Raw genomic sequence first — 20,434 nt, forward strand, 5'->3', positions numbered from 1 at the left:
AGACAATCAAATATGCAAATGCTCAAACCCGTTCACAATTCCAACATCCATACATACTCCGAGACACCCATATATATACTCTGAGACACCCATATCAATATACTTCGAGACACCCATATCAATACTCCGAGACACCCAAATAAATAATCAACTCCGAGACACCCTTTTATATACCCTGCCATCCGTGGTCCGGGTCTTCAAATATCACCCGCCACCCTTGGACCGGGTATTCATACAACAACAATACAAGTATGCAACATGGATAATAAACAACCAACGTATAACAATAGTAATAATCATCCAACAACCAATATCCAATTCCAATCATCCTTCAAATATTAAATAGTGTAAATTGATAACTTATATCTTGTATAATGTCATTTTTCAAATTTTATATCTGAGATAACTCTCCTTTAAAACTTATACCTAACATCTTAATTTCTTCAAAACTTAATACCAAGTTCGACTTCCGGCGAGAAAAACGATCGGATTCCGACCAAATTCAATTTTTAGTCATAAAGTTTGTCAATATTTGCCAATTTTGCCCCTAGTTAACTTTAATTGTTACTAATCACCTTACCATCACCCCAACAACATCATCAGATTCATCACTGCCCACGACATTACCACCGTACACCACCACCATCACCAACCATTACCACCTTCTTCTAACACCACCACCAACACCGTCCAACATGCACCGCCACCGCCCCAAGAACTGCCAAACACTAACACCACCGCAAGCACTGCCCAACATATCCATATCTAACCCATCATTTACAAACCAACTACGAAACCGACCACCACAAACCTGAACTGGTTTGTGGCGAAGGGAAAAATGGACTAATGAGGACGAATCTAATGAGCTCAGGTCGTTGGCGGAGCTGCAGGAGAGCTTGGTATTTGGCAAAGAAAATGACGATGTTTGTGACAGATGAATGAGTAGGTGGTGACGTAAAGCTCTAAATGGGAATGGATTTAGGATTGGTGACGAAGGGCGGAGATAAGGAGCCGGTGATGGGGTGGCAGAGAGGTCGCCGGTGTCGGTGCAAATGTGGTGGTGGTGGTGGTGAGTGTTGATGGGTTGTGTGATAAATGGTGGTGGTTTTGAAGGATGAGAAATAGGTGTTGTTGATGGGTTAAAGAGTAAGGTCAGAACGATCACTTTATCATTATTTTTGCCGGAAGTGCAACTTGGTATTAAGTTTGGAAGAAATTAAGAGGTTAGTTATAAATTTTAAAGAAAAAATATCTTAGGTATAAAATTTGAAAAATAACATTATACAAGGTATAAGTTATCAATTTACCCAATTAAATATTAGCAAAACACATTCAAGTTGAGTAGATAACCTACCTCAGCAGCAATAATCCAATAATGCAGTCCAAGAATAATAATCAAAAGTACTCCACTTCAAATCCGTCACCTTAAAACAATATTTGTAATTTAATTATTAATTATTCGATTCACTTATTATAGTTTAACCACTTATAATTTAATTACGTTAATTATATTCCCGTGTTAATTATAATATAAAACTCGTTTAATAATTAAACCCAATCACCCAATTAACACCCGTTAAAAACCAAACCTTAATACCCCCACATACACGGTTAAAACCGTGTTCCTCTACTCCACTTCACCCGCTAATACCGACACCACCAAGCCACCATTGTAACCACTCAACCTAGCCACCACTAGTCTACACCACGATGCACCCCGACAACCCCTAACCCCTAAACACCAGCTAAACCGCCCCCAACAACCCAAACAAACACGGCCTAAACACCTCCCCTAACCCGACACCATCAACAAAAAAAACAACACTCACCACCCTTAACTACCACCATGACAATCAGTGGCCACCACCGTGGTCTCCCTTGACCCACGGTGGTTCCACCAAATACCACGACAACCCAGGACAGGTCACGGTCAAGGTGCAATCAACCCACAACTCGATTATAACACAAACACCACACAACAACGATAACCTGTCAACCACCACACCAACCACTACCGGCAAGCACCCCGTCATCGCCCTTAAGGTTGCCCAACATCGACAAGACCAACCACCTAAGTCCCAAGTGAAGTCGACATAAATACAAGGGTTAAAATCCATCTTAAATCCCACGTCAGCCACCCATTTAGACGCCCAATACACCACCCACGGTGATGAACATCAGTCACAATTGGTCTTACTAGAGTCATGGCGGTCAACGACAGCTACTAAGGTCAACGACGTAATTCACGGTGGTTTATATGGTGTGCATATGATAATTTAATTGAGTAGCGCAATATAAATATAAAATACGACGATCTTACCTTGAGACGATAATTCTTTATAAAATCCTTCTACTTTTCTCCCTTTAGATCTTCCTCCCTTACCTTAGGTAAATTATTTGTGTTTTTATGATTGTATATGATTATGAGGTAGGTAAAATTAGCTTATATAGTTGTAGGAAGGAAAGAGGGAGGAAGCTTCCCAATTTCCAATTCCCTTTATTATTGTTTTCCTTTTATTATTATTACATATTATTAGTAGTATCATACAATCATACACTTATACTTCCGTCACCAATCCCATATCACACGCCCCTCACACGTGCCACACGTGAGCTCCAGCACTACGCCAAATCTGGCAATCAATAAGGAGTCTATCACAACGGTTTAATGCATTTAATAACGACACTTAGATTACCGTTTTCCAAATATTGGCGGAAACCTAGACCGCGCTAATAGGAATAACGGTTTCCCTCGAAAACCATTGTTATTATAATTTGACAACGGCTGCTTAACAAACCGTTGTCAAAAACGTTTAACGGTTTCCAAAAACTCGTTATAGAATCACTCTTATCAACGGTTGTTAGAAAACCGTTACCAGTTTAAGATATCGGCATTTCGAAAACCGTTACTAAATTAACACCAGCAATGATTTTTGTTACCTGTTGTTATGTTATAGCTACGGATTTTTCGTAACCGTTATTATTTTCTATTATGAAATAACGGTTTTCGATTTAACCGTCGTCAATATTTGATTAGATTTTTCAGTTTGACTACTGCATTTAAAACATTATCAGAACTTTAATAAATATTCAATTTGACCAATAATATTCAATTTGTCCAAAATAATTCTATAAATATGTCTTCATAATATTTTAGGTCAAATTCTAAATTATGAAACATTTACTCTTTAATTTCTCTCTAAAAAAATATGGCTGGTGTATCGGAGCTACAATCACATTCTCGTTACGCACAACCCTTTACTTGCATTCTCCATAATCTCCCGGTTCATTATGGTGTCAATGAGAAGGGTTTAAACCCTAATTTTAGGTGGTTGACGCAAATGCTTCATGACTCCGGTTTCACCGCGGTAAAAAAGTGTACCCTATGTCTACAAACAAGCAAGGTTTTGTTGTCTTCGCTTATCGTGTTTGACGAAGCCAACTGCCATGATAGTTTTCGTCAGGCAAGAAAATTAGGGGCGAGATTTGCGGGGGAAGATGCGGGGAAAGAGGACTTCTATTCGGATGATAAACAACAAGGCCCATATCTATGGGTTGCGATCCATCTTGATCATCAACTGCTGACACATTGCAGGAAGCATTACATTCTTGCCACCGTGCCTATGTCATGGGAGAAAGAGGCCATTCCACCCGCACTTCCCGATGATAATGAAGGGCCGATCTACGACTTGCTCTATACCGAAATTCATGATGAGTATCCTAATACTTCATCAGATTCTAATAATTAAGTCTTTAATTATTATCTGACATTGTATGTTGTATTTGGATTATGGTGGTGGTTTGAATTAAAGTTTAATTATTTATTTTTTTTTACGTCTTTTGTTACCCCATCCTCTGGAATTCAGAGATAATATCACCAGAAAAATATCTAACTTTTATTATAATGACTTAGGTTTATAACAGTACATTAAAATATCAAGCTAAAGATATTTATCGCGTAAAACAAGCATTGACAAACGTGAAAAAGCAAATGTGTAGTGTGGAGTTGAATGAAGGAAGTATGTTTTTTGTTACCCCACCCTCTGGAATTCAAAGACAATATCACCATATATGTCTCTTTCACCTTCAGCCCAATCCACACAATCGTTTTCCCATTCCAACGGCACTGTCCCCTGCTCAGCAATGCGACCTTGGCGGTGCAGAATCGGAAGTAGTAGGAGACGGTCAGATTTATTCATAACCCATAAATATGGGCCTACCCGCTGATCATCGTGATCAAACTAGAGTCTCGAAGAGTCATTGTTATAGAATGCCTGCTCAAGTTTGCGAGCCTAACGAAAGCATTCCCGCTCCTCACCCCCGCCAAACTCGATGAGGGTGCACCGCCCGAAGCCATTATGCGCATCATTCTCCGGGTAGATAGTTTGAACCAAATTCAATCCGGCTAACCGAATCAAACCTATTAACCAGTCAAGGCTATACGAGAGTATAGCCTTTCCATGCCCGTCCCCTGTATACGGGAGATTGTGAATGATGCACGTAAAGGGTTTAGCGTACATAAATCTACTTGGGGGTCCTGCAAGAGGTTCATATTATGCTTCATCATCATCATCATCAGCGGATGAATAATATGAACCACTATAAGTTGATGAACTTGACGACATAATCGATGTTGAAAATTAATGAAGGACTTAACAAGTTAAGAATTGGAAAGTGCAAACGGTACAAGTTAAGATTGTGAAATTATAATTCTACTTATAATGAGTTTGGGTTGTATTGGAAACGGTATAATATGATAGTAAGAATTTAAACCGGTATAATAATAAGATAAGAATTGGAAACTTAACAAGTTAAGAATTGGAAAGTGGAAATGGTACATGTTAGATAAGAATCGGTCAACTCTACCGTGTTAAATATATAAGCTTACAACGACTATCCAAAAAACTGTTGTCCAATAAGTAAGAACACAACGGTTATCAAAAAACCGTCGTCCAAATAGAAAAACAAAACGGTTATCAAATAACCGTTGTCCAATGACTAAAAACACAATGGTATTGATTTGACTAATGCATGCTTTGTAATTTGTACTTTTTCTGATTCAAAGTTGCAGTATGGCGTCTTTGACCATATGTATAATACAAAATGATAGTGGTTCCTTGTTAAGCCGTTATCATATTACATATATCAACAACGGTTGGGCAGAACCCGTTTGAAAAAATATTGTTTAATTATTTTTGATTTTCTAGTGTTTGTGATTTGACTAATGCATGCCCTGTAATTTTTACTTTTTCTGATTCAAAGTTGCACTATTGATTGTTTTACTGTATGTATAACACAAAATGATAACGGTTCTTTATTAAGCCGTTATCATATTTCATATATCAACAACGGTTATTGTAAATTCATTGTTATATTACACCAATAAACAACGATTTTTCTTATAACCGTTGTAAATACAGATCCACTGTGAAAACTGAAAAGTTTGTGGTTTTACCAATGCATACCCTATTATTATTGGTTGTTTGACCATTATTCACGTCATGCAGCATGCAAAATTAATAGAAGTTTGAATGTAACGTATGGATGAAATTAATCTAATTAATTATAGCTTTATTATACTATAACTAGCATCACATTTGCAGTAACAATAAGAATCAATTTATTATTACTAACCTTTCTACTTCACTTTTTAAATAATATACATATACATACATATCATAATTAAAATGTCGTCGTCTTCATCATCCGCAGTGGCACCTCCTCAGCAATCGGCAACCCGCTATATTAACCCGATTACGTGCATAATTCATAATCTCCCAGTCATACGCGATGCTGCTGGGAAGGCAGCTTCTAGTCTCTTAACCCATTGAGGGACATCCTCATTGAGAATGGGTTTTCAAATGTTAAGGCAATCCACCCGGCTTGGATTTCTGGTCGTGGGTTTCTTGGATATGCTCTGATCGAGTTTCGAGGGGATGGTCTTGACGATTTTTGCCAAGCAAAACAACTCGCTGCAAGGTATGCATCACGTGACCATCAAAGGGGCAAAAGTAACTTTTATGCAGACGACCCTAAGGATCGTTATGTACACGCTGGGCCTTACTTATGGGTTGCCACCACTGAGGACGCTCATATTATGAGAAGGTTCATATCGTACAAGTTTATTAATGTACCAAAATCATAGGAAGACGAAGAAGTGCCTCATTTTGATCACCGTCTTGATGCCGATGTAGTAAGCTTGATTTATAATCATGTTTATCCTCAGTACCCACCTCCTAGTCAAACTCCTGTTAGGGTGTTTAATTAATTTACTTAGCTGTTTGTTTTTGTGGTTTTTTATTTTTTATTGTGTTTCCTTTTTTTTCCTTGTTGTACTGTTTTTATTTTTTGCGCCATTGTACGGTATGCTCGTTTTAATATATAGTTCTACTCTTTATTACATGCAAATTCTTATTAACATAGATTTTAAATAACTTGCGAATAGACAAATGAATGAAACAATAACATATAATATAATGACAACGGTAGTGCATAAGAACCGTGTTAGAATATAAACACCTCTAAAAATAAATGGAAATTGGAATATATTAATAAGATAATTACAACGGTTCTTATAAGAACCGTGTTAGATTATGCAATTGCTGAATAACATATATTATAAATAACCTTCTTTTTTCTCTCTCTCTCTCTCTCTCTCTCTCTCTCTCTCTCTCTCTCTCTCTCTCTCTCTCTTATTACTCAAATTATGTCAAGTGGTAGCTCTTCTTCTACCTCTATTTCAATAGAGACATGTTATTGCTCGATTCCGCAAAGATTGCGGACTTCTTGACTTTGCAAAATCCGGGAAGAAAGTTTCTTACTTGCAAATTCTATAATCCCGAGACTAAAATGCGTGGATGCAATTACTTCAAGTGGATTGATGAACCAATGACTGAGTGGCAGAGGAAGGTTATAAACAGGTTAGTGAATGAGAAAAAGAGCATGGATATCGAGATTACTAAAGTGAGAAGTATACTACATTAACTTGAAGAATCGAAGCGGGGAAATGACAGTGAAATATTGAAGGCAAAAGAAGAATGCAAGAAGTTAACCATGGATATCGTAGAACTCAAAAATAATGAGGCATGACTTAAGTTAATTGTCAAATTTCTTCTTCTAATTGTTATTTACCTAGTTTATTATGTATGGTGGTAGTTTGTACTCTTTATGTGTAAACTTGTAATCCTTTAAATTAATGGAAATAAGCAAGATTTTCTGAGAAACATATTGTAATTAGCTGCCATATACCAACTGATGCTTTATTTCTTGGCGGTAAAATCAAACCCAATGAAATATAAAATAAAACGGTTATACCTAAACCGTTGTTCAGGACGTATACAGTTATAACGGTTCAGGCCGTTGTTATGTATATAAAAATGATGCATTATTTCTTGGCGGGAAAATCAAACAAAATGAAAATATTACAGACAACGGTTATTTCTAACCCGTTGTAGATAGTACTAATCAATTACGGTTTCAAACAAAATCGTTGTCTGTTTGGAAACAAAATACAACGGTTTTTCTTATACCCTGTTTATTACTTTCCATTAAACAAAGTCTTACAAGTGTTGTATTATTCACACATATATACTCTGAGCTTCCCCTCTTCCACATAATATCCACAAACATTGAGCTTCCCCTCAATCACCAGCCTACCCCATCGCCGTCACCTTCATCGTCATCATCACCATTGGCGCCGCTAGATCAATCCGGATTCTCCACTTTAAAGAATTAATAAACCCTCCTCTCTAGAGATTTGTTTGTTATTATAAGTATGCATTGTTATTATTTGTTTATTAATTTCTGCTTTAGATATGGTCGAAAAGCAGAAAAGAAACGATGGAAATGCGTCAGGCGATGACTCAGGTGATGAGAATAATTTACAATACACTGCGGGTCGAATGCGCCACAGAGTTGCCCTAGAAGCAATAAATTCAAAGATACCTATTACAGTGGGATAAAGATACGGGGCTGCCATATGGTGAGAATGCCGGGTATTTTGCGAGTTGGATTGGTTGTTGTGTAAGACAGTATGTGCTTCTCGGTACGTCGCGTATCAGTGAACTGAGTAAAATACGGAGCACCGTGCTAATAAACAGAATAAAAGTATGTATATACAATAATAAATGTTTTAACTGAAATTAAGTTACTACTTGATATATGTATTAGCCAAAACACTTGTACCAACTATGCTATACTATTTGGTTCCAAAGAAACAATGCCAGGATCAATGCCTGGTTAATCAGACCTGAAGCTGCTGCTGCTCGAATAGAGGATGACATTAGGAGAAGAGTTAAAATGAAATGTAAGGCTTTAGTAGACCAATCTGATCTACTATGGCTGCAAAGTATGATATGAGCTTGATATGTTTCCAGTAGGATTTGATCCTTGAACCTCATGTAATTATTTTTTGATAAGATATATATAATACTCACATTACACCAAAAAAAAAAAACTATGCTCATCATATATGCAGTTAGCTTACGTTGTCCCCGAAAAGTATGATAAGTACCTAAAAATAAGACAGGGGAAGCCCTCAGTTCTTGGAAGTTAAAGATTGCGGAGAAGCACTTGTTCAACAAGGAAACCAGGGAGATGAACAAGAAACCACCAACAAAGAAGTATCCGTATGTCAGTCAAGACCATTGGGATAGCTATATCGCTTATAGGCAGTCTGACAAGTTTAACATAACTTAATAATAATAAGTAAAGAAGTATACTTAGTTTAATGTTTGGTCATGCTTACGTTTCTTGATACAATTTATTTGATGAAGGCTATGAGTGAGAGGAACAAGGCGAACATTTTAAAGAAAAAGATCGTCTTTTACGGCTCCCAAGGTGGTTATAGATTGATTAAGAAGAAAATTGTAAGTACATAATTCTTATAGTATTAGACTATTAGGTGTTTTAGTCGGATGTTATATATGTTCATAGTAATCATACATATTTTGAGAGGATATCAATGTGATGAATGAATTATAGGCAAAGCTTGGAAAATTTAGTCGTCATGACGCTTGGGTGGAAGGTCACACTCCTAAGAATGGTAAGATGGAAACTGAATATGATAAGGACATCAAAGAGAAAATTGTAAGTTTGAATAAATATGTCACTCCTACCACTCGTGGTCGGAGTTATATAATTGTGAGTTGCTTAATGGTTTTATGTGTATGTAGATGATCTGGGAGAAGGAGGTACATGAAGGAAAATGGAAGCCTAAAGGACGTGATGAAATTCTTGCTAGGCCAATCGGCAAAGCAGAGCATCTAGGTCGTGTGAGAGGGGTATCGACGCATGTTGGTATCACTAAGTATTTTGGGAAAACTACTCGAAGTGGTGATGATTCCAAGAAGGTAATCTATAAATACTGTATTTGAACCAATGTAATTTATAATTATATATATACTGGCATTAATTTCTATTACACAGCTACAGAAAATAGCCAGGTTGATGGTGAGAATGTTGGAAACTGGGGAAAAGCCATCAGAAAAAGAGTTGGATATGGTTCAAGAAGTCATAAAGGAATAAGAGGAGGAGGAGGAGGAGAAGGAGGAGGAGGAAAAAGAGGTAATAATATTTATGTCTTATATATATATACAATGTGTTATATGATTTGGAAAATAAGTACGTCTTATATGGACAAGTGTTAATGTACAGAAGGAAGCCAAGTAGGACATGGCAAGGGAGAAGGAAATGGCAAAGGAGATTGAGGTGGGAGCCGGGGATCGGTATCAGGCAGTTGAAGAGGAAGAGGAAGCCAGGAAGGCCGTTACACATGATGAGATTGAGGTAGTTGATGATAAGACGTTCTTCTCGACACCGAAAAAGGTAATAGCTGCTAGTTTATAATTATTCATCTTAGTACACGTTTTTTACTTATGAAATTTATTAAAGTTAGTGAATTTATGTGTACTAATTGATTAAAGCTGTCGTGAAGGGCGATTTCAAGGTGGCTTGTCGCCTGTTCTATTTACAGGGTAAACAGAAAGTTGTTGTTGCCAGGGGATACGTGTTCGCTTACAACCGGCTTCAACAAGTTAAGGTTGATGGTATGCCCCTTCATCACAATCATTTAAAAAAATATTAAAAACGATAACGTTTAAAAACAACCCGTTGCAAACAGTTATTTGACAACGGTTTTAAATAAGCGTTGACATATTTTCCCTCCTATTCAAACCGCCAAAAATATAAGATAACGAACGAAAACCGTTGTCGAGTTCAAAACTTTTACAACGGTTTATTTGAGCAGAACCGTTGTCAAAATTTCATCAATAAAAATAGATAAGGGTTACATACCGTTGTCAACAGATGAATATAACAACGGTTTTGCATGCAATAAAGCCGTTGTTAAATTTTGACATTCAATTTAATAAGATAACGAATTGAACCGTTATCATATATAATATTTAACAACGGTGTTGGAACGATAAGACGTTGTTAATAGTAAACTACGACAACGGATTTGAAACCGTTCTTAAGATTTAATAACGGTTTCTTAAAAGATTTTATAACGGTTCTTGATGTTATATAACGGTCGCGTGTTATTTGTACAACCGTGGTATATATTTAACAACCGTCGTTGAAATAACGGTCCCATGTTTCTATTTAAAACCGGTAATTGTATTATTTGGCCGTTATTGAAGGTCTTATTTGGCGTAGTGCAGCTATTCCCGTCTCAACATTATTTAATTATTTTATTCCCGTCTTACAACTTAATTTTCCAATTAATTTAATTATTAATAACCATTTAAAACACATTTTAATATAATTCTTCCGTCTTAAATACAAGGTATTACACTTCCCTCCTTAAAAACAAACTTCGTCCCCGATTTTCACTCAAGTTCAACACAAAAGCAAAACCACAAAACCAAACCGCTTAAAAAAAATAAGCCACAACTGACTCGAAAACCTATAAACATCCGAAAATTGTCCCAAAACACATGCAGTTATCTCCTACTCTCCTTAAAGAAACCGGTTACGACCCTGTAACCAACCATACCTAATCTAAAAGATAAGGATAACGCTTTTTCATAGTCTCCTCCGCTTCCCATGTAGCCTCTTACACCTTATGATTAGATGACAACACCTTAAGTAACACAGTTTCGCCCTTCCTTGTCTTGCGCACTTTTCGATCCAAGATCTCTTTCGGTGTTTCGACATAAGTAAGTGCTTCATCCAATTAAATATGTTCAACCTCAAGTACGTGAGATGGATCAGTCACATGTTGGAAATCTATATTACCACTTGTTGGAAATCTATATCTCATTATTTAACATATTCTTATATGTTTCAAATTTATTTAGTCATAAAATAAATTGCAAATCTTATGCATGCAAACTAAAATAGATAAATGAAGAAATCATTTTTTCACCATATGAAACTCGGTCAAATGGGCACCAACAAGATCTCCTTCTTGTTAGTTCTTGAGCTTTCCAATATTGGATGAACATACATGACCTCAAAGTAGAAGCCCTCCAATTAGTAGCACCCAAGACTATCCCTTAAACCCACAAACTAATATATACTAGATATTTATATTGTGGTTTACCTTAAAATTGATTACTAATACTCATATATTACATTGATAATTTTTAGTAATCTTTTGAACAAATTTGAATCAAAAATTCATCCTTTTTGATGAAGATTAAAGAGAGAAATTATTCATGAACTTTTGCATGTATTTTGAATGGTAGAGTGTGTTGATAATAAAAGAACAAAAGCCCTCTCATTATTAGAGAGGCCACACGGTTTGGGTGAGGCAAAAGGGACCAATATTAGTCCTTCACTTTTCTTTTTGTTCTTTTCTATACCTTAGGCTTGTAAGGCTAGTAGTAGGTTAGTGATCATTAGCTTATTTTATCTCATAAAATAATTCACCCACTAACTCCCTTTACACTCTTATTTCGGTCCATCTTTATAAAATTGACTACCATTTTATTTTTGTCAATTTGTCATTTGTCACACAATATGTCACATGTAGTATGATACATGTTACTAATTAATTAAATGCATATTTATCACATAAATATCATTTTATAAATTAAATAAATTACATTCAACAAATTGACTAGTGATACTTGATCACAAAAATAAAATGGGTCATATAATTATAATTCACAATATCTTATAATTATAATAAACCATTCATTCTTATCTTTATTGTTTCTCAAACAATAAACAATTTTAGTAATAAAGCATTTTATTTACTAAAATAAATCTTATTTAATCCCATTACAATAAGATATCAATATTCTCTCTCACAAATTGAATTGTTCAATTTTAAGGAATTAATTAATCAGACGGTATACAATTAATTAACCTTTTCAATTAAGGGAATCGTCCTTTAGGTGTGACCTCAAGGATCAATCGATCACCACCGTCGCATTACAGTAATGTCAAACTCTACCCAGCCAATCATTACCGATAAGTGTGGACCAGTTGACTATATATATTATGTATCATCCCTTCCGTATTCTTGTAATGAGATTTAATAATGATATTTAAATCATGTGATCGCACCATTGTTGAAGACACATTTCCCAACAATCTCCCACTTGTCCTCGACAAGTGTGCGTCACCAATTCTCTTATCCTATTACTATCTCCCACCCAATGCAAGGTGTCTTTCGGGTCGTACTTGCAAGTGATCATATCGAGAGTGGTTTCCTCGATCTGGAGAATAACTGATTGACCGGAATTTATCCACCAAGGATACCTTCCGAGCGTGGCCACGCATTTCCAGTTCATTACTCCTCGAGTGGCCCTGAGATATTGTTTTAACCCTGACAAGGGGGTGGACAATTCCTATCGCACTTATTCCCTTCGACTAGCCACAACCATCATAACCCAAAATATGCGCATTTGACCCCATTTACGAAGGTCGTAGTAACACAAATCAAAGTTAATCTGAAACTGTGCCATCTTAGGCGAATAGTCTTTAGTCAAAAGAATCGACTCATTAGAATACTATAGTAGCTCTCGCCACGACCAGGCTATATAAATTTGCCAGGACTCTTATAAGCGGTCACGCCCGAAAAAGCGTTCCTAACAGTCCGCCTATGTGATCGACTAGTCATCTCACATGACTCTATGGCACTTGAACTTGCCATCAATCGCATCACACTCTAGTCACTTCGAGACGTCACCTCATACAAGCGACTATGGGCTAATACTATGTTAATCCGGGTTCACTTTAACGGGGTTCAATGTTGTCTCTACAACCCGTTTGGATGTAACAAAGTATAACAAAAGATTTTTAAAGTAAAACTCGAACGACAAATGTGATTATCACATATGAATAGTCAATGCCTGATTACTATTTCATGTTCTATAATCTAATTTGATCTTGAATGTAGTTGTTCATCTCAATTTAATTGAAATGACATGACTTATCATGTTAAGCCTATGAGAAGGCTATGGTTAGTAGGTTTTATCAACTTCTTGTACCTTATTCAACTTTACTACATATTCGTTTTCCTTTGTAATGTATACATTTGCATCACAAAATTCTCTGAGTACGTGTCTAGATCCAATCAAGACATAGGCCCTCTAGCCTAAGAATAGCTCCCACTGGTTTCACAGTGTGCGGGACTCATCCTCTTGCATATCTCATGATTGCAAGTGTACTCAATTTCCGTTATAAACATCTCTCATTGTTCTTTATTGCCTAGAACGATTCTAGAAAATCTATTTCTTAAATAACATAGCCACAATGGTATCTAACCATCCTAATGTGTTTTGATTATGGTTTTGTCGGAAACCATACGCAATCTCAATTGTCAATTGTCACTTGTGTAACACCCTTACACAAAATTGCATCACAAACACTTTGCTTTACTTCCTTAATGCTTCTGCAAGCACTTAAGGGTAATCTTTATGGCTTACTTGGTAAAGATTACTTAAATTTGATTTTGAAAAATAATTCATCATACTCAAAGTATATGAAGTGTTATACATCATTTTCTATTTAATTGATTTGGCAGCGGAAGCAAATGGAATCAATCAAATATGTTCAACTTGGTTGAACTAGTCATGAATCTTATCAACATAAGACTTCTTATTGACGCTAATATCATGTGGATTTATCTTCATAAATCCGGGTATTAAAGATGTATTATAATACTCCAAAAGTCTTACATCATTCACAATGATCAATATGTCATCCACATATAAGACTAATTAAAATTTCCGTTACTCCCACTAAACTTCATGTGCAAACACAACTTCTCGACTTATCGAGAAATGTTTTATCACACGATCAAAATGTTGATTCCAACTCATTGATGTCATACTTAAGACCCTCTCTTAAGTTTCACATTATCTTAGGATTGCAAGAATCTACTAAACTCAAGACATGTATTGAATACATTCCTTCTAATTGAAAAAGTGGGTTTTAGATTCACTTGCTATGTATTTCATAATAATGAAACACAATCCCTAAGAAGATCCAAATAGACTTAAGCATTTCAACTGGTGCAAAACCCTTTGTCACTAATCAAGCCTTTTATTTCGGATTCTCATGGCTCTAAGCCTTGTATTGAGTTGTGACTTAAACACTCTTATGTAAGTCATTTGTTTATTACTTTCTAGAAGTAATCAACTTCAATCAAACAATTTCTTTGTAAGTTGTAAGCTCTTTACATTCTTAAAGGTAACATGAATTTATCATCTTTAACAAGTGACGAATTTAACCTCCTAGGTTTTGAAGAAACAATGTCTTACACAAAACGTCTCACGTAGCCAAGAAAGACCAGTTTCTTGCGACATAACATTCTTTGTGGCTTTCTTTGTGGCTCTTGAATAATTTCTCCCACTCTGTCTTCTAGAAATAAACTTGTATTTTAGAAAGACAGCTTCACGAGCCGCAAACCCGTCGTTCTCGTGATAATTGAAAGGGAAAAATGAGCATTTGTTTCTTGTGAAAACTTACAAATATGGTACATTACCATTTCATATCTCATATGATTTAGTGGAAAATAATTTTAGACAAAATGATAAAATCCCCAAAACAATCAAGTAACTCAAAGTAACTTGATTGAAGTCCAAACCATATCGAATAGCGTTTGATTTCTTATCTAATCACACATTAATCCATAATGCGTGTTAAGAGAGATTAACTTTGTTGGGACTGGTGTCCTTTACAGTTAGTGCAATGACATATAAATCTCTAAAAGGATCAAAGGGTATACTTTTGTATTATTATCAGTTGGTCCACGTTTATCAATAACGGTTGGCTTGCTATATAAGTTTGACGTTATTGTTATACTGATGGCGGTGATCAACTGATCCCTAAAAGTCACACCTATAGAATACGTTTGAGAGATGTGACGGTATGAAAATACAGTCATGTTGATGCCTAATTTGACTAAACAGTTAGTCGGAGTTATTGACTAATAATTAGTCAAACGTGATGTTGAGACATTTATTACGGATTAAATAATAATGGCTAAGGCGAATTAAGCAGGTAATTCGTAAATTCAATATAAACGGTTATATTTAATTAATGTATATTGAATTAATTAATTATACAATATTGTCATTGTCGGACAAGTATTAATATATCGACTGAGTCATGTTACTAGGTTATATTTTAATAACCGATAACCGATGACGATTTATAATAAAAATCCCGTCATATACATTTTAGCATTTTGAGTCGGACCACGAGTTAAAAAATAAGGAGGAAGTGAAAGCCCACTCCCTCCCCTTGGCTCACGGTTTGGACGAACCAAACAAAAGGAGAGGCTCTCTCTCCTTTTGCCCTAATCATCTCATTTGCAAAGAAATAAGGGTTTCGGGGCAATTTTCTCTAAAATTCTAGATCTCACATCGAAAACCTCACAATAACTCTCTCAATATTGCAAGGCAATTAGAGAGTACTTTCTAGCACAAGGGGCATAGTCTCAGACAGTCTTGGGTGCAACGATTAGGAGGAAATCTACATTGATTTCTGTCTTAGGCCGAATTCACTAGGACCCGAGGTTGATTCTTGTTCTTTATCGTTTTCTCTTGTATTTTGACAATAATCACATGTTAAAGTTACGTTATAGTCCTAAAATTTAAGGGAATTTTACGGATATTTCCCTACAAGTGGTATCAGAGCGAGGCCACGTAAATTTTTCATTGTGATTTTCATTAAACGATTTGAATCGATAAATTTTGCTTTGAAAACCGTGTCATGTATATACACGGCTGTTTTTGTTTTGTTTTTCGATTTGATCGTTGCATATTGTTATTTTAAACGATAATCATAGCAATATGTTAAAGTTTTGTCAATTCTAGATTTAATTTTATATGGATTGTGTCAAATTTACAATTGTTTTGTTTTATCAAATCGATTTCACGAGGGTTTTAATTTTTCAGAATCGTGTTGCTCTCGATCGAGTGGTTTACTAATCGATCGAGTGCTTTTCTGTCTTGCTTTTACTCGATCGAGTACATGCTATACTCGATCGACCTTTTTTAAAACCCTAACTGTTCGATCGAGAAGTCCTCGTACTCGATCGAACAGCTTTGCTAATAAAAGTCCTCGATCGACCACGAGTTCAGTCGATCGAGCACTTTCTGTTTGGCAAACCTCTCGATCGACTGGCAGCATCAGTCGATCGAGCCCCTTTTGTTTTGGCAGCGCTGAAAATTATATTTTTCATGTTTTAATTTTCTTTTGGCCATAATATGTACATAATACGGATTTTGTACACTATCTTGATAGTGAAACGGTTCACTCACGTACCATTTGGTTGTTTTAAAGCGATTTAAAGTAACGGATTATCATGAATTAAAATTAAGATGATAGAAGCTGTTTTGTCACATAATTTTAATTGTTAAAAGGTGGTTTGGATAAATTTAACATAATTACGGAATTATGTCACGAATAAATTTATTTTAGTTGATGCATTTTTATTTATCGTTATTTTGAATGCCTTGAATGTTTTTAATTACGTATATAATTTTACAAACGGTTGTAACTTAGTGTGGCCTTAGTAGAACGTGTTACCGTAATGATGGAACACGGTCTTGGTTGTATTTTGAGATCTTGTATCTCCGTTTTGGTTTTTCCTTGTAATTACAGTTTTATTTAGAATGTAAATAGGTTTATATTTTGTAATTTTAATTGTAATTTTGAGAAGACCAAAGATGGAGAATCGGATGCTCACTCCCGCTACATGGATCATGATGGAACACCAAGACAAGCTTCTCGGATCCAACGGTGGATTCCAAAGTTGTATTATGTTCTTTTTACTAGGATAGGCCACACTAGGAATTTTTATTTACGTTTTGCATTCTTTTAAGTTTATTGTAACGATAATTTGCATCATATTCCCCCTAAAACCAAACCACCTAATATTTGCATGAAAACTGACTCATATAGAGGTTACGCGTTAGTTTTCTTTGATATACAGATATCACACGTTTTTATTTAAGCCATCACCTAAGTTAATTCATTCACGTAATGCTAGTTTTTCGTTCACTTAAAATGAATTAAAACTAAGTTGATGGGATCTTCCTCGTATAACCAAAAATTTAGAATAGTCTTTATAGGTCAAACTCCAATGAATCCCTTCTTCGTCGGTAGGCATAATATGACCCCTTCTACGTCGGGTAAGTTGGAACTGATTGACCTATTTTATCTCAACACTATGGTCACTCGTACGATCCTGTGATTATGGTGGACTATAGATAGGATTTACGGAAATCTATCGACCAAGAGTTCTAACGATAGAACTAGCTAAACAGTTGGCTTATCAATTTACGGAAATTGAGTCTTGGGATCACTTGTATTATTCTTGAGGGAGATCAATTATGCAAGTGCAATGAGTCTACATGTTAAAATGAATTTTAAATAGACTTAAATCACCTCGATGAGTTGCTTATTTCGTTTTGTTTTTCCTTTCTTTTTCTGTGTAGATCACGATAATTTAAACTGCTAATAACATAATGGCTGGCCGTGCTGACGACCCAATGCCAAGTGCCACATTGGACCGTGAGTCCTGGCTTCAGATCTTCATGAATCGGATGAATCGGTCTACTCGACTGAAGAATGATGGATCAAACTTCGCGGACTGGGAGGCGGCATTACGGAATGCTGCCGCTGCTGACGGGAAGCTCAAATTTTTGACAGAGCCCATCCCGTCAAACCCAGGCCCCACGGCTGGAGCTAACGAGATCGCCAAGTATAACGATTTCGTCATGGAAGCGGGTGCGATTAAAAACGTACTCATTTTTGCAATGGAATCCAATTTGCAGAAACGCTTCATAGCCCAAGGTGCAAACAAGATTTTCACCACGCTCACTAAGGAATTCTCGAAAGCACCGAGAATCGTGACCTATGAGCATACCACTCGTTTCTTTGATGCGAAACTCCAGAAGGGCCAACCGGTTAGCCCACACATTCTCAGCATGATTGAGAATGTCGAGAGATTGGAGGCGCTTGATTGTAAAATCAGCGAGAACATCATAATTGACCGCATGCTTCATTCACTCCACGACGGTTTTGCGTTCTTTAGAGCGAATTACTATATGAATGATTTGAAGAAAAGTCCTCATGAACTACACTCCCTACTCGTACAAACCGAGAAGGATATGAAGTTTAGTGGGAGCTTGAAACATGATGTTCTCGTTGTGTCAAACAAGGGCAAGGGTAAGGGCAAAGCTCAGGCAGACCTAGCGGTAGGCAAACCGAAGTTTAAGAAGTTGGGATCAGGTAAGAGTGGGCCTGGTGAGTCGAGCACCTCATCAGGCACGACAAAGAGCAAGACCGATAACATGGAATGCCATCATTGCCACAAGACTGGGCATTGGAGGCGTACATGTCCTGTTTACCATGAGGACATAAAAGCAGGTCGCGTTAAACCTGTTAGTATGTCTTCTTTCTCTTCTACTTTTATTCATATGATTGAGATTAACCACGCAAGTTACGGAACTTGGGTACTAGATACTGGTTGTGGTTCTCATCTGTGTAATCATGTGCAGGGGCTCCGAAACATCGAACCCCTCGTAAAGGGTGAGGTGGACCTGCGTGTCGGGAATGGAGCACGAGTGGCTGCCGTCTCGAGGGGAACATATGCGATCCAGCTTCCTAGCAGATTTGAGTTATTTTTATATAACTGCTATTATGTACCCAGTCTTTCTAAAAACATTATTTCAGTTTCTGCACTTGACAAACTTGGTTTTTCATTTGTAATAGAGAATAATAGTTGCATTTTCTCATTACACGATATGATTTATGGCAAGGCAGTCTCCTTGAACGGAATTTATGTTTTAGATCAGACCACCGAAATATTGCACGTAATGAATAAAAAGTTAAAGGTTGGTGACAAAGATCAAACGTATCTATGGCACTGCCGTATGGGACACATTAATGAGAAACGCGTAAAACAGCTCATAAAGAATGAAGCTATCTCGGCCTTTGATTTTCAATCATTTGGCACGTGTGAATCATGTCTCATTGGCAAGATGACTCGGATTTCCTTCAAAGGTGTTGGAATGCGCGCTTCTGACCTATTAGGACTCATACATACGGATGTGTGTGGACCTATATCAATCACCGCACGAGAAGGCTATAGGTATTTCATCACTTTCACGGACGATTCAATTAGATATGGCTATGTCTACGTAATGAAGCACAAAAGTGAATCCTTTGAGAAATTCAAAGAATACCAGAATCGGGTATAGAACCTACTGGGTAGAAAGATTAAAACACTGCGATCAGACCGTGGTGGCGAGTATCTTTCTCACGAGTTTGATCAACACCTTAAGGACTATGGGATTGCCTTACAGCTAACTCCACCTGGAACACCTCAGTTGAATAGTGTGTCCGAACGGAGAAATCGAACACTACTTGATATGGTTCGATCCATGATGAGTCACACCGTGTTGCCTGACTCATTGTGGGGTTATGCTCTTCTATCAGCTGCTCCAATACTTAACCGAAGCCCGTCTAAAGCTGTTGACAAGACTCCATATGAACTATGGAAGGGAACGGTCCCTAACTTGTCCTTTATACGGGTTTGGGGCTGCGAGGCTTATGTCAAGTGGAGACACGAGGATAAGCTCGGCCCGCGATCGGTCAAGACATACTTTATAGGTTATCCTAAAGGAACGCTTGGTCATTACTTTTATTCGCCAACCGAACAACGTGTATTTGTTGCGGCTAGTGCGACATTCTTAGAGAAGGAATTTCTCGAGAATGCGAAGAGTAATAGAACCTTCGAGCTATCGGAGATTCCAGAACCAAATACCGAGCAACCATTGGAGGAACCAGTTTCTTCAATCCCGGCTGCGGCTAATATTCCTGAGGAACCTAGGAGGTCGGGAAGAGTCTCTATTCCTCCGGACAGATACATTGGTATGGTCGAGGAACATGACATAGATGACATTCTACTCTTAACGAGTAGTGAACCCGCAACCTATAAAGGTGCCATGACTAGTTCTGACTC

This window comes from Silene latifolia, chromosome 1 (genome assembly GCF_048544455.1).
Source record: "Silene latifolia isolate original U9 population chromosome 1, ASM4854445v1, whole genome shotgun sequence".
Lineage (NCBI taxonomy): Eukaryota > Viridiplantae > Streptophyta > Magnoliopsida > Caryophyllales > Caryophyllaceae > Silene > Silene latifolia.